General features: G+C 42.1%; 1 long non-coding RNA gene across 1 annotated transcript; it reads left to right on the top strand.

Annotated features, from left to right (window-relative positions):
- Positions 1–1,023: 1,023 nt before the first annotated feature.
- LOC138788012 (uncharacterized) lies at positions 1,024–3,287 on the top strand. The gene is made up of 2 exons (XR_011362539.1): positions 1,024–1,164; positions 3,144–3,287. It is a non-coding gene; the product is annotated as an uncharacterized lncRNA (long non-coding RNA).
- Positions 3,288–13,072: the final 9,785 nt, after the last annotated feature.

Here is a 13,072-nt window from a genome sequence, read left to right as displayed (position 1 = left end):
GTGGTACACATACTTATAACTTAGTAGGAAAAAAACTATTTGCGTAGAACTTATTAGGATAGATGTGTACACATATATACACACATTATATATATATATATATATATATATATATATATATATATATATATATATATATATATATATAAAGACTTGTTAAATAAAGTTACATAGAAATATATATATATATGTGTAGTAAACTACTTCTTCTTAGAAATATCATACGTTGGGGTCACACACTTAAAGAAGATCTGCTTACAATATAGATTGGGATACATATATATAGGATAATTTTTTACTCACCGTAAATTTTCTTTCCTGTAGTCCGAAGCAGCAGCACAAATGGGGAAGATCCTATCTTCCTGCAATGGTAGGACAGATGGTACTAATAAAAGAAGATTGATTAGGAGCCCTATAAGAAGGCCATACAGACCCCTCCTCCTTGTGTCAATTCTAACGACCAAAAAATTAAAAACTCATAAAATCTTAGTTAATAAGGCATTGAAACAAGTTATGCTGCATAAATAATAGTTTGTTTAAATCAGGGCGGGAAGTCTGTGCTGCTGCTTCGGACTACAGGAAAGAAAATTTACGGTGAGTAAAAAATTATCCTTTCCCTTACGTCCTCAGCAGCAGCACAAATGGGGATATAGCAAGCTATGAAAACAGACTAGGGAGGGCCATTACATTACAGAAGACAGAATGGCTGAGCCAAAAACTGGTTGATCAGACTCGTGAATATCTAGTCTATAGTGCTTGACAAAAGGTATTGACGGACGACCATGAAGCAGTCCTGCATATTTGTTCCAAGGGTACAGATCTTTTTTCAGCCCATGTGGATGATATTGCCCTCATTGAATGTGCTTTGATTGCATCAGGTACTTGTAACCCAGCTTCTTGATAGCATATGGAGATTACTTTCCTTATCCATATGGACAGAGAAGCTTTGGATGACTTGCATCCTTTGTTTTTCCCTGCAAAGGATTAAAACAAGTGGTTAGATTTCCTGAAGGAGTTTGTCCATTCAATATACATGCTCCAAGCCCTTCCCACATCTAAGGGATGAAGCTCCTTCTCTCCCGTGTTGGCAGGAATAATGGATTGTAACAATGTAAATGTGGAAGAGACTTTCACCCACCAGGCTTCAAACTTCTTTACCTTCAGGTAGGTTCTGTAGGCAGTTGTGGCTCTGGACTGCAGAAGAGTGGTCACCACTTTGACAGCATATCAATTTCCATCTTGTTGATGGCAGTCAAGCTTCGAACAGGCCTACCCTCTTAAGTTATTAACTGAGGGTATACAGAAGCCTCCAGATTATTCCTATGGAATTAGCATCAGGAGAGAACGCCATGCTTCTAGATAATAAAAGGTCATCATGAAACCAGAGACTTGCTACTTGCAAGATTTTTAGACTCTGCCCCCACATGGCAGAGATGCTGGGAGTAATCTCTGCTACTGTGAGTCAGTAGCTGGGGAGACTGGGAGACTTCCCAGAAGATTCTTAGGCAGGGGGCTCAACATTGTGAACCATGCCCTCTTGGGTCAATAGGGGCAAATGAGGCTGACCAAGGGCCAATCTTGTCTCAGATTCTGCAAGACTCTGGGCTTTATAGGAGTGAGAAAAAAGGGTTCCCGAATTTGAACCTTCAACAGAAATAGCTCTATCCTCCATGCGATTTACCAGAAGGCTTCTGGTCCAGAGACCGTTCTTCCGACAGGGTTACATCGCAGCATTGATTGCCAGCAGACAAAATGCCCCTGCCTCCAGTAGTAATGCTACTGATTTAGTGCCCCTATAAAGATCGATATGCGCCATCCTAGATGCGGTTTTGATCTTATACTGATAGCTTTCCATAGATTGATGTGCTGGAGTGGACTAGTATTCCCTTCATATGTTGGATGCCAGCAACATCTTTAATGGGGATTAAGGCTCCTTTGCTCGTTGCTCCTGCATACAAGCTCCCCACTGTGTGCTTGATACATCAATGGTTTTCTCTACCCACTTCATTGGGAGACTGTTGCCATTGAGCAGGAAAAGCTATCCTTGTCTCTGGGTGTAATTTCCAGAGCAGACCTAAGACCCAAGGGTATCAGATGAAGTGACAGCAACTGGGGAGTACTGAGAACCCCGACTTGTGTCAACTTCTGTAATCTCTCTGGAGGAAGAGAGAATGTCACAGACTGGGGATCTATTCTCTTCTCTAGGAATTGGCCCATGCCAGAAACGAGGTTCAATTTTCTCAAACAGTCAAAAGTACAATAGACATCAGCTTGGTGACTGTAGATGGAGCCAAGATGATTCCAAACAGAAGGGCTGTAAATGGAAAAGAATTCCAATTGCCTTGTACAAAAGGTCTTGATGCAAAGGAATATGCAGCTTTTGTCTGTAGACAGGTACATGCGGGTATACATGGCCAGATAACATCCCTCTAGGAGGGAACTACAGAGCATAAATCCTCCATACAACCGCCTTCTCAGAGGAGGCTGTATACAGGTACATGCAGGTATACCTGGTCACATAACATCCCTCTCTAGGAGGGACCCACAGATCATAGATCCCACATACAGCACCTTCCTCAGAGGAGGCTGTATACAGGTACATGCAGGTATACACGGTCAGATAACATCCCTCTAGGAGGGACCCACAGATCATAGATCCCACATACAGCACCTTCCTCAGATTGTGAAATTCAATATGGTAGTCTTTCCTCTCATATAACACTGGTACAGACCTCTCTCATTATGGAAATAGTCAGAAAAGACGTAGTCACAAGTTCTTGTTCCCATCCCCAAGGCCTCCAAGACGTCTGGTCCTTCTTGTGCAGGATTCTTTCCTTTACCTTCCGTACTAGAATTCCTACGGAATGGGGAACAAAAGTAGAAGTTCCTTCTCCTCTTATTAGAGTGGGGCAGATAATGGACCTGATCATAAGAAAAAAGGGACTTTTATGAGAATGTCCAATACAGATCCAACTATATTTATATTGGAGTGAACATCTGCCCCCTTACAACGAAGGACCTGTCTCCAAACTGCGGGGATCGGGCAGCCAATTATACTGCTCAACTGTAGTAAGAGACATTTATTTATTTTATTTTATTTTTTTATTTTTTTTAAATTACTAATTTTTTTTTTTTTTAACAAGGTCTTTGTTCATCTGAAGGAGCCATGACCTCTGACTCCATCCAGTTCAGCCTGTAGATTATCATTCAGATGTAAAATATTAAGCAGTGATTGTCTCTTCTGAGAACAAGTTGCAATCCACAAATAAATTCTCTGCCACCTGAAAGTGGAATCTTGCAGGATCTGTACGCCAAGAAAGCTTTTTCCTCTCCAGAAGTTCTGTCACCAGAATCCTGCTACATCCAAGGATGGAAATTGTGCTAGACTGACCGGCCGACTAACAGACTAGTGCACAGTGCCTGGAATCAGACACACAGGTGCACTGAATATGCAACCAGCAATCCTAAGGCGGTGTTCACACTTAGCAGCTTCATAGCTTTACTGCATCCTTCAGTACACAGAAGCTCCATAGGGTCACTGCATCATCTGATATCAGTATTACAGAGAGTAACTAGACAGCAGGTGTACACAGTATTACAGAGTAATTATACTGCAGGTATACACAGTACACATCCAGCATCTCTAAGGATGTAGCTTCATAGGTCACTGCATTATCTGATAACAGTACTAAAGTAATCAGATAGTACACATCTACAATCCTAAGGCCATGTTCACACACAGTAGCTTTACTGCATTCTTAAATAGCAGCACTGGAACAGCGCAAAAAGCTCCATAGAATCACTGCATCATCTGATGGCGGTATTAGGCAAAATAATCAGATAGCAGGTGTATCCAGTACACATCCAGCAGCTCTAAGCATCTGCTTACACATATCTCTATATGGTTACTGTATCATCTGATAGCAGTATTATCATGTGATAGCAGTATTAGTGGAAGTAATGAGACAGCAGGTGTTACACAGTACACATCCAGCAGCTCTAAGGGTACAAACACACACAGCAGATACGCAGCAGACCCGATACCGTGCTCAGTCACCTAGATCCAATCCGCTGCGCACCGCAGCAGCAAACACGCAGCACACAAGCCGTGCGCGTCCGTACACCAAGGCTGTATTCACACACAGTAGTCTTGTATGTCTACTGCATCATCTGATAGCAGTATTAGGGTAAAAACACACACACCGCATACGCAGCGTATCCACTGCCGCGATACGCAGCAAACACGCAGCAGACCAGATCCAAACAACCGAACACTGCATCAAATCCGCTGCACATACGTCCTGTGTGTCTGCACCCCCAGTGGAAGTAATGAGACAGCAGGTGTTACAAAGTACACAACTTCAGACTCCAAGGCTGTGTTCACACACACAGTAGCTTCATAGGGCACTGCATCATCTGATAGCAGTATAGTGAAAGAAATAAGACAGAAAGTGTACACAATACACTACAATTCTAAGGCAGTGTTCACACATAGTGGCTTCGTAACTTCACTGCATTCTTAAATAGCAGCACACAGAAGGTCCACATAATAACCATCATCTGATAGCAGTATTAGTGAAGGTAATTAAACAGCAGGTGTACATAGTACAGGACTAAATTCTAAGACAGTGTTCACACACAGAAGCTTCACTGCATTCTTAAAATGTCAGCACACAGAAGCTCCACATGATCACTGTATCATCTGATAGCAATACTGGAAAAGTAATCAGAGAGCAGGTATACACAGTACACAAATACAATTCTAAGGCTGTGTTCACACACACAGTTTCATAGCTTCACTGCATCATCTGGTAGCAGTACTATAGAAAGTAATCAGGCTGCAGGTGTTCACAATGCACAAATAGCAGCTCTAGGGTTGTGTGCACACACAAACACACACACAGTTTTATAGCTTCACCACATCATCCGATGGCAGTACTATAGAAAGAAATGAGGCAACAGGTGTACACAATTAGCAGCTCTAGGGCTGTGTTCACATACAGTTTCAGAGCTTCACTGCATCATCTGATAGCAGTACTATAGAAAGTAATCAGGCAACAGGTGTACACAATTAGCAGCTCTAGGGCTGTGTTCACACACACACACTGTTTCATAGCTTCATTGTAGCAGTACTGGAGAAAATAATGAGACAGCAGGTGTACTAAATACACAACTAGCAGCTCTAAAGCGGTGTTCATGTACACACATTATAGTTACATAGGTCACTCATATAGTGAAGCAGTCTAACAGGACTTGCACAACAAATGTTAAAAAAGTGAAAGATATTGAAACGAAACATTTGAGGCGTAAAAGCCTCATACAACCTACATATATACACATATATATATATATATACACATATATATATATATATATATATATATATATATATATATATATATACATATACATACATATACATATCCAATTATCCTCCTGACACACAGGCCAGGCTTCCAGCTCAAAAAGAAAACGCAACCTATCTTACCTTGCTGAAGTATAAAGAAACATCAGCAGCCGCCCAGGTGAGGACACAGATCTGGCAGCACCATGATACTTACTGCAGCAGCCGCCCAGGTGAGGACACAGATCTGGCAGCACCATGATACTTACTGCAGCAGCTTCATGGCTTCCCTCACACAGCGGCTCCATCTCCTCTCTGATACAGCAGAGAAGGAAAAAACAACATTTTTTTTATAAACTCCCCCTCTCCACACGACCATGTGGAAAGGAAGATTCAGTGGAAAGGAAAGCCAGACACAAACATAGGCCTGAGCCTGCTTCCCTCTCCTACCACCTGTCCCACAGGAGGACAGAAAAAAACACAAGGAGGAGGGGTCTGTATGGCCTTCTTATAGGGCTCCTAATCAATCTTCTTTTATTAGTACCATCTGTCCTACCATTGCAGGAAGATAGGATCTTCCCCATTTGTGCTGCTGCTGAGGACGTAAGGGAAATATATATATATATATATATATATATATCTACAAAATACTTTTTAAATAAAAATGTTTAAGTTACAGTAGTAAGTTACTCCGGGCTCTTATACCATTGGGTTCTTAATAAGTGCACAAAATTCTGCGTTTGATCTTTACCAATTATCACTTTTCTCTTGACATTCCTAATAAAACGTGCTTTTTCTCTCTGACTCCTACTGACACTTCCGTATAACAATCTTATACACTAGCAGGTCTAATAGACCTGATTCCTTCAAACAGTCTCTATACTTTTCCTTTCAACAAACCTTTGTCTAACTTTCTTCACCATCAGGTAATAATATTTATTAATAAATGTGCAAAACAGTTGTTAGACTCTATCGGAGAGTCCTGTGCCCGCCCCCTCAGTGACACTAAGCAGTATAGACGGGGGACAGAAATACCAGGAGTTAAAATGGCCACCGGACTAAATAACCGGATATAGGGGTGTTGGCTTAGGGCATGGTTTTGAGACGTCACATTCATAATACAGACGTGGATGATATGTGGGAGTGGTCGGCTTTCAATCGCCATCTTTGAGGGCTGATTACAGAAAAAATGGCGTACACAAATAAGCAAATGTTCCACGGTCGGGACAACAGAAAATGATCAACATTTTTGTAAAACTGGCTGAAATACAACAGTATATAATGTAGGAGCGTACATTACATTACACTAACAGCTCTGATTCTTTTTTTTTTTCCTAATGCTGCTTGCATGTGATCTGCAGCCCTCAGAGCTGGTTGATGGCCTTGTACAAAACATAACAAATAACACGCACAAAAAACTTTGTATGCTGCTTCACTACGCAGCATTAATTAACCTCTTTTCAGCTCTCAGTACTGTATCTAGCAATGAGCTGGACTGTTCTCCTTGTCTGAGTACGTGGCATTGTACTTAGAAACTTATATGGCAATGTATACTATTTGAATTTAGGCTGCCCACCTCCACAAAGGCATTGGTCTTACAATCAGGTCAGGGGCACTTTAAATCAAAGTAACTACTTCAACATCCGACCAAGGGGAAGATTCCTGCAGAACATAGGGTCTATATGCCACCATTGGAGGTAGGTTGGCTTTTTGCAGGATCTGGGGTTTGTATACAGATATAAACTAGGTACAATGGTGTAACATAATGATGTGGCTTGGGTCGGCCACACACACTACAATATTCTTTCTTATCTAGATCTTGTTGGTCACCGGCACATGTCCACCCAGCTGGACCTGTGCTTCCCACCCATTATCCTAAATGTTTTCCTTCTGTCTGACCCTCTGGCTCTCATCTATCTACTCCACACCCTCCTCTCTTAGAACTCTAATCCTCGATTCCCCCCTTAGGAATAGTACTTACATTGACCCTAAGGTTCCTGGAAATTCCAAGGACCCATTTGCCTGCATGTTACATGTAGGTCTGGTTACCTACCCACAAGGCAAAAATAGTGTGCACAGGAGTGTAAGGGGTTTCCCAGGTGTTGGTCAGAGAGCCAGAGGTTGGTGGGGCTAAGGCATGTATCTGCCTTCATATCAAACCTCCTAAAGATCTGTTCTAGATCTTGCACTGCATCTTATCATGCCCATCGCTAACTATATCTTCCTTAGCTTCACATCAGCTTCACATAAACTTCTTGTGGAGACTGGGGATCCCTTCTTTTAGAGAATAACTGTCTCATCCTTGCTCAGCTAATCCCTAGGTAGCGTATTGGGGACTAAAACCTAAACCTTAGGTCTTGGCAAGTACAGCTATATAGACCCAGATGCTTATAGTGACACACTATAGCGACGCTTTATAGCAACCTACTGTCCCTCGTTGCTAATTCCTCCTAGGGGGCAAGGGGGTATTTCACAGGTCTTCTGACCTGCTCTCTACCACAGTACAAGCACAAATAATGGGATCAATACAAGTATTGTTCCCGCTGCTCGAGACAGATATCACTTATCAGGAACCCGTTCACTCCAAACGTTATGCGCCTACTGTCTGTGACCGTGCAGCTGTTCTCGATGTTATGCTGTATTACAAGGGTTAAGAATTAATCACAGCCTCCCCAAAAGGACATACAAGTGATCATGTTCGGCAATCCCTTTCCTTAATTCAGCATAAATACAGCAACAGCTTACCTCAATCACACAACAGTTTGCGACGGCAATGCAGCACTTTAACCTTGTCCTATCCTGGGTTACAGAGTTCTTTGTCTAACAAATAGACTCAGCTTTACAAACATATAGAGAACGCAGGTGACGGGAATCTCATTAGATCCGTTCCCCTGAGGCACAGATAGTACGTAAGAAAGGGAAAGTCTTTCTTACCTGGCCAGTTATATCTGCGCGTCCGATGACGGATAAATCACCACATCCCGTCTATCTGCGTTCTGGTTGCAAGAGGCTGAGTCCCTGTTCGGGCGCCAAAATGCTAAGGTTAAATTTATATGTTGACCTCTCTCTATGGAGAGAAGCCAAAAACCCAGGTAAAGGATGGTTTTTTAATTATATCTAGAGGTGGAACCTGCAGTGTTCCCACTCATTACTTATACGTCATGGACACAGATAAGACAATGTATCATGATTATAAGCCTGAAAAAAATGGCCCAAGTTTTATTATGGTAATCACATTTTATAGACAGATAAAATATAGGGTGGTAACAAATGCTAATAAGGCATAGATGAGGCAGTGCTAGTGATTTAGATATTCAGTCATGCGCAATGGCATCTATATTAGTATTCATTATTATTCAAAAAGGTCAAAAAGGTTAGAACAATACATTCTTTGCAATGATACTTTCACATTATTCCCACTGTAACAGACAGGCAACTTTCCTCTGAGAATGGCCTTGAACGCTGATAAACATGTCTCTGAGGGAAATAGTTCTCGAGACAAAACATTCTTTCTAGTGTCATATCAGAAGTTTTCCAAGGTAAGAAATGGTCCAACTATACGTTAACCCTATCAGGGACTCTCTAATGTGCGGGAGCTTCTGAGCAAGAGGCCTATATATATGTGTAGTCATATAGGTACGGTGCAGGTAGGTAAAATCGCATATCCTGGCCTTATCACAGCATTCTTTCTTTAACTTCGGGGGGGGGGGGGGGGGGGGGGGGGGGGGGGGGGGGGGGTGGGGGGTCGTAATGTGGGGGAAGGGGGCCAGACCGGGTATTTAACCACATTACAAAGTTATATAACTTTGTAATGTGTGTTAAATAAGCCAAAAAAAATTTTCGTCGGAGTTGTCCTTTAATGATATCCTGGAACCCCTGACACCAGTTGTACCGAACCCACACACTTTGCTTTCCCAGGTGCACTCTCCCCAAGATTTGTTTTATGCAGTGGGGAACTTATTGTCTAGTCACTCAATAAAACAGGGAGACTGTAGGAAGAGCGACAGGAGAATAGGTCAGGTACGAGACGTAGGATGTAGTAAAGGGACCTAGAGGAACCTCTGTGAAAAGTGCAGGACAGTGTCCTAGTAGAGGAACTGACTCGAATAGAGCAAAGCTACCGTACGAAGATCTAGGTACTCTATCTCGCAGCGCAGGTGAAACTGGGACACCCTCAGACACTTAGCTTCGCCCAGGTAACCTAGTCTGGGGCTTCTGTCACCCTGATAGGACAGGTTCCCTTTTTCGTTTCTGCAGGGCAGAAGGTGGTTTAATAAAACAATTGCACAAGTATTCTTCTTTCAATTATTCTCTCAAGTTCCGGCAGAGCGCACTACAACCCAGGGTTGGGACTCTCACGACAAACTCATCTCCTCTTCTCTTCGTTGCTCAACACTAAGCTCCACAAGCACTGCTACTCTACCTACTCTACATTACAGTAGTTACAGTATCTCCCAGCACAGAACCAGTGAACACAAGTCTGTACTCAAGAAGTTATTTAGCACCAACGTATCCTGTATCACAAGAGACTATCAGTAAAGCCATTTTATTTATTCTACTGGGATTCAGTGATCATTGCACCAGCACCAACACATACTGGCTACACACTCCTTGGGTTAGTTTCCCCTTTCGGTGGGTGGCAGTACCGACAGTCCCGGTGGGTCATCTTTCCACTCTGGACCCCTGTGACAAGAGCCCAAGGGACCCATCACAGCCTGGCAGGTCCCTGACTATTGGGGAACGGTACAGCCAGCCACAACTAAAAGCAGGTGTAACACCCAGCCTGTGTGCTGAACTAGCACTGGCGTCACGACAGTACCATCACTGGCTAAGCTGTACCATAGAAGTAGCGTCACCAGGAACAACTTAGTAATATATAAAAACAGCACCACCTCGGGGGGGGGGGGGGGTGGCGTCCTGGAGAGAGAGTGGACTTTGTGATTCCCTGGTAATATGAGCGGTTCATATATGGGGTGGGAAGGGTTTTCACAATAGATATAGGGGTTGGTTTCCTATGTGATAGTTTTTGCACTTAGCACCGTACATCTGCTCCCAGTGTTCTTTATTATATATTGCTCCTGTATAGTTGTGTAATATGTGATATCTCTCCAGGATTGCCACCCTGTTTTTATAGTGTTGATTCATTTTTTTTGGATTTCTGTGTTTTAATATGATCTGAATAAAATTATTGCTACATTACTCAATTTTTTTTTTCTTCGGTTATTTAGTAATATATATATATATATATATATATATATATATATATATATATATATATATATATCTCTTAGTTTGGATATTCAGAATAGCTTTGATTTGTTTTGCTGTAACTAAGCTGCATATTGATGTATACTGTTATACTGTAATACTTACAGATTGTTTTCTTTTAAAAGGTATAAACATGGAAGACTGTTGGCAGAAAAAAAACACCCGTTCCGTCTAGTCTTCCCTTCTAGTATTTCCTTTCAGTTATTGCAGATCTACCTACCGCATCTGCTGAAAGTTTGTTCCAAGCATCTATCACTTTCAATAAAATATTTAGAACAATTTTTTCTTTATCCTTTGGTTATGCAAATGTGGGATAAACTGATAGAGACCAGAGATTATTTGGATAATCAAATCTATGATATACTGGAAGTCTTAAATACCACAGTCCCTGTCCAAAATCAACTAACAATGGTTACTAATCAGCACTCTAATCCTTGATTAAGAGCAGCTCAGAGTGGAATGTGTGAAGTAATGTTGCCAAGACATTGATCAGATAAGACATTGATAAGACATTGAGTATCTAAGATCACACTACAAGGCATATAATGATGTAAACAAAGACAGTTGGTGGGGAACTCCTTATTTTCTACACCCTCCTAACTGGTTCAAGGGTTTAACCCCTTAAGGACCGGGCCTAAAATGGCCTTAAAGGACAACTCCGGCGGGACCCCCCCAAAAAAAAAAAAACACAGACACACACAGACACCATACTCACCATCCCTCCGGTGACGATCGCCACTCCATTCGCCCGCCGTCCGCCTCACCGTCACCTGCCTCCGCCGTCCAGCGATGTCTCTTGCTTCCGGGTCCATGAGAGAGAAAAGGCTGCCAGTGCGCTTGCGCACTGGCAACCTTTTCATTGGCTGGAGCGCATCACATGGCTTCCAGCAAGCTCAGCCAATCAGGGCTGAGCAAGCTGGAAGCCATGTGATGCGCTCCAGCCAATGAAAAGGCTGCTGGTGCGCATGTGCACCAGCAGCCTTTTCTCTCCCATTCACTCTCAATGAAGACGCCGAAGAGGAAGAAGACCCGGACCACCCCCCAGCTCTGACGTCACTCAACACCAGAGAAGAGGACCGTGACGACCGTAATAGGTAATGTATACATTCTTTAACTTCCGGGGTGGGGGGTCGGGGGTCGGAAAGTGGGGGAAGGGGGCCAGACCGGGTATTTAACCACATTACAAAGTTATATAACTTTGTAATGTGTGTTAAATAAGCCAAAAAAAAATTTCGCCGGAGTTGTCCTTTAAGGACCGGAGCAAATTTTATGAATATGACCTGTGTCACTTTATTCATTAATAACTTCGGGATGCTTTTACCTATCCGGCTGATTCTGAGATTGTTTTCTCGTGACATATTGTACTTCACATTTCTTGTAAATTGGAGTCGATACTTATAACGAATCTTTATGAAAAAAACCAAAATAACGTGAAAAATTGTAAAAAAATGCATTTTTCCAACTTTAAAACTTTTCTGCTTATACAGAAAATGGTTATGCCACATAAATTATATATTAAATAGCATTAGCAACATGTCTGCTTTATGTTGGCAGCATTTATTAAACTATATTTCATTTTTTTTTAGACAATAGTAAGCGTAAAACATTAGCAGCAAATTTCCAAATTTTCAGTAAAATTTCAAAAGCAGATATTTTTAGGGACCTGTTCAGGTTTAAAGTGTATTTGAGGGGCCTGTATGTTAGAAAGCCCCACAAAGCACCCCATTTCAGAAACTGCACCCCCCAAACTCTGCAAAAGCAGATCCAGAAAGTTTTTTAACCCTTTAGGGGAGTCACAGAAATAAAAGCTAAGTGTGTAAGAAATTTGAAAATTTTAATTTTCTGTGCAGTGATTTTATTGTAATCCAATATTTTTCATAATTATAAACTTATTACCAGAGAAATGCACCCCAATATTTATTGCCCCGTTTCTGCAGTTTATAGAAATACCCCATATGTGACCCTATTGCGCTATTTGACGCAACCACAAGCCTCAGATATAAGGGAGCGCCTTGTGCATTTCAATGGCTCCGTTATATTTGGTCATTTCTGACTGTATCAATTCAGCTTGGCAGAGGCTCTGGGGTGCCAAAACCTAAAAAACACCACTAAAGGGACACCATTCAGAAAACTACACCCCTCAAGGAATGTAACTAGGGGTGCGGTGAGCATCTGGACCCCACAGGTGCTTCACAGATTTTCCCAACAATATGGCGTGAAAAAAGACAAAAGTATTTTTTACACTAAAACGTTGTTCTAGACTTCAATTTTTCATTTTCACAAAGGGATAAAAGGAAAAAAAAACACAAAACATGTAGCGCAGTTTCTCCCGAGTACGGAAATACCCCACATGTGGACATAAAGTGCCAAGCGGGCGCAGGACGAGCCTCCAAAGGGAAGGAGCGCCAATTGGCTTTTGGAAGCTGGATTTCACTGGAATGGATTTCAAGGGCCACGTCG

This window comes from Dendropsophus ebraccatus, chromosome 4 (assembly GCF_027789765.1).
Source record: "Dendropsophus ebraccatus isolate aDenEbr1 chromosome 4, aDenEbr1.pat, whole genome shotgun sequence".
Taxonomy (NCBI): domain Eukaryota; kingdom Metazoa; phylum Chordata; class Amphibia; order Anura; family Hylidae; genus Dendropsophus; species Dendropsophus ebraccatus.
Note: the sequence above shows the minus strand (reverse complement) of the source record. Positions and strands in the feature narration are given on the sequence as shown.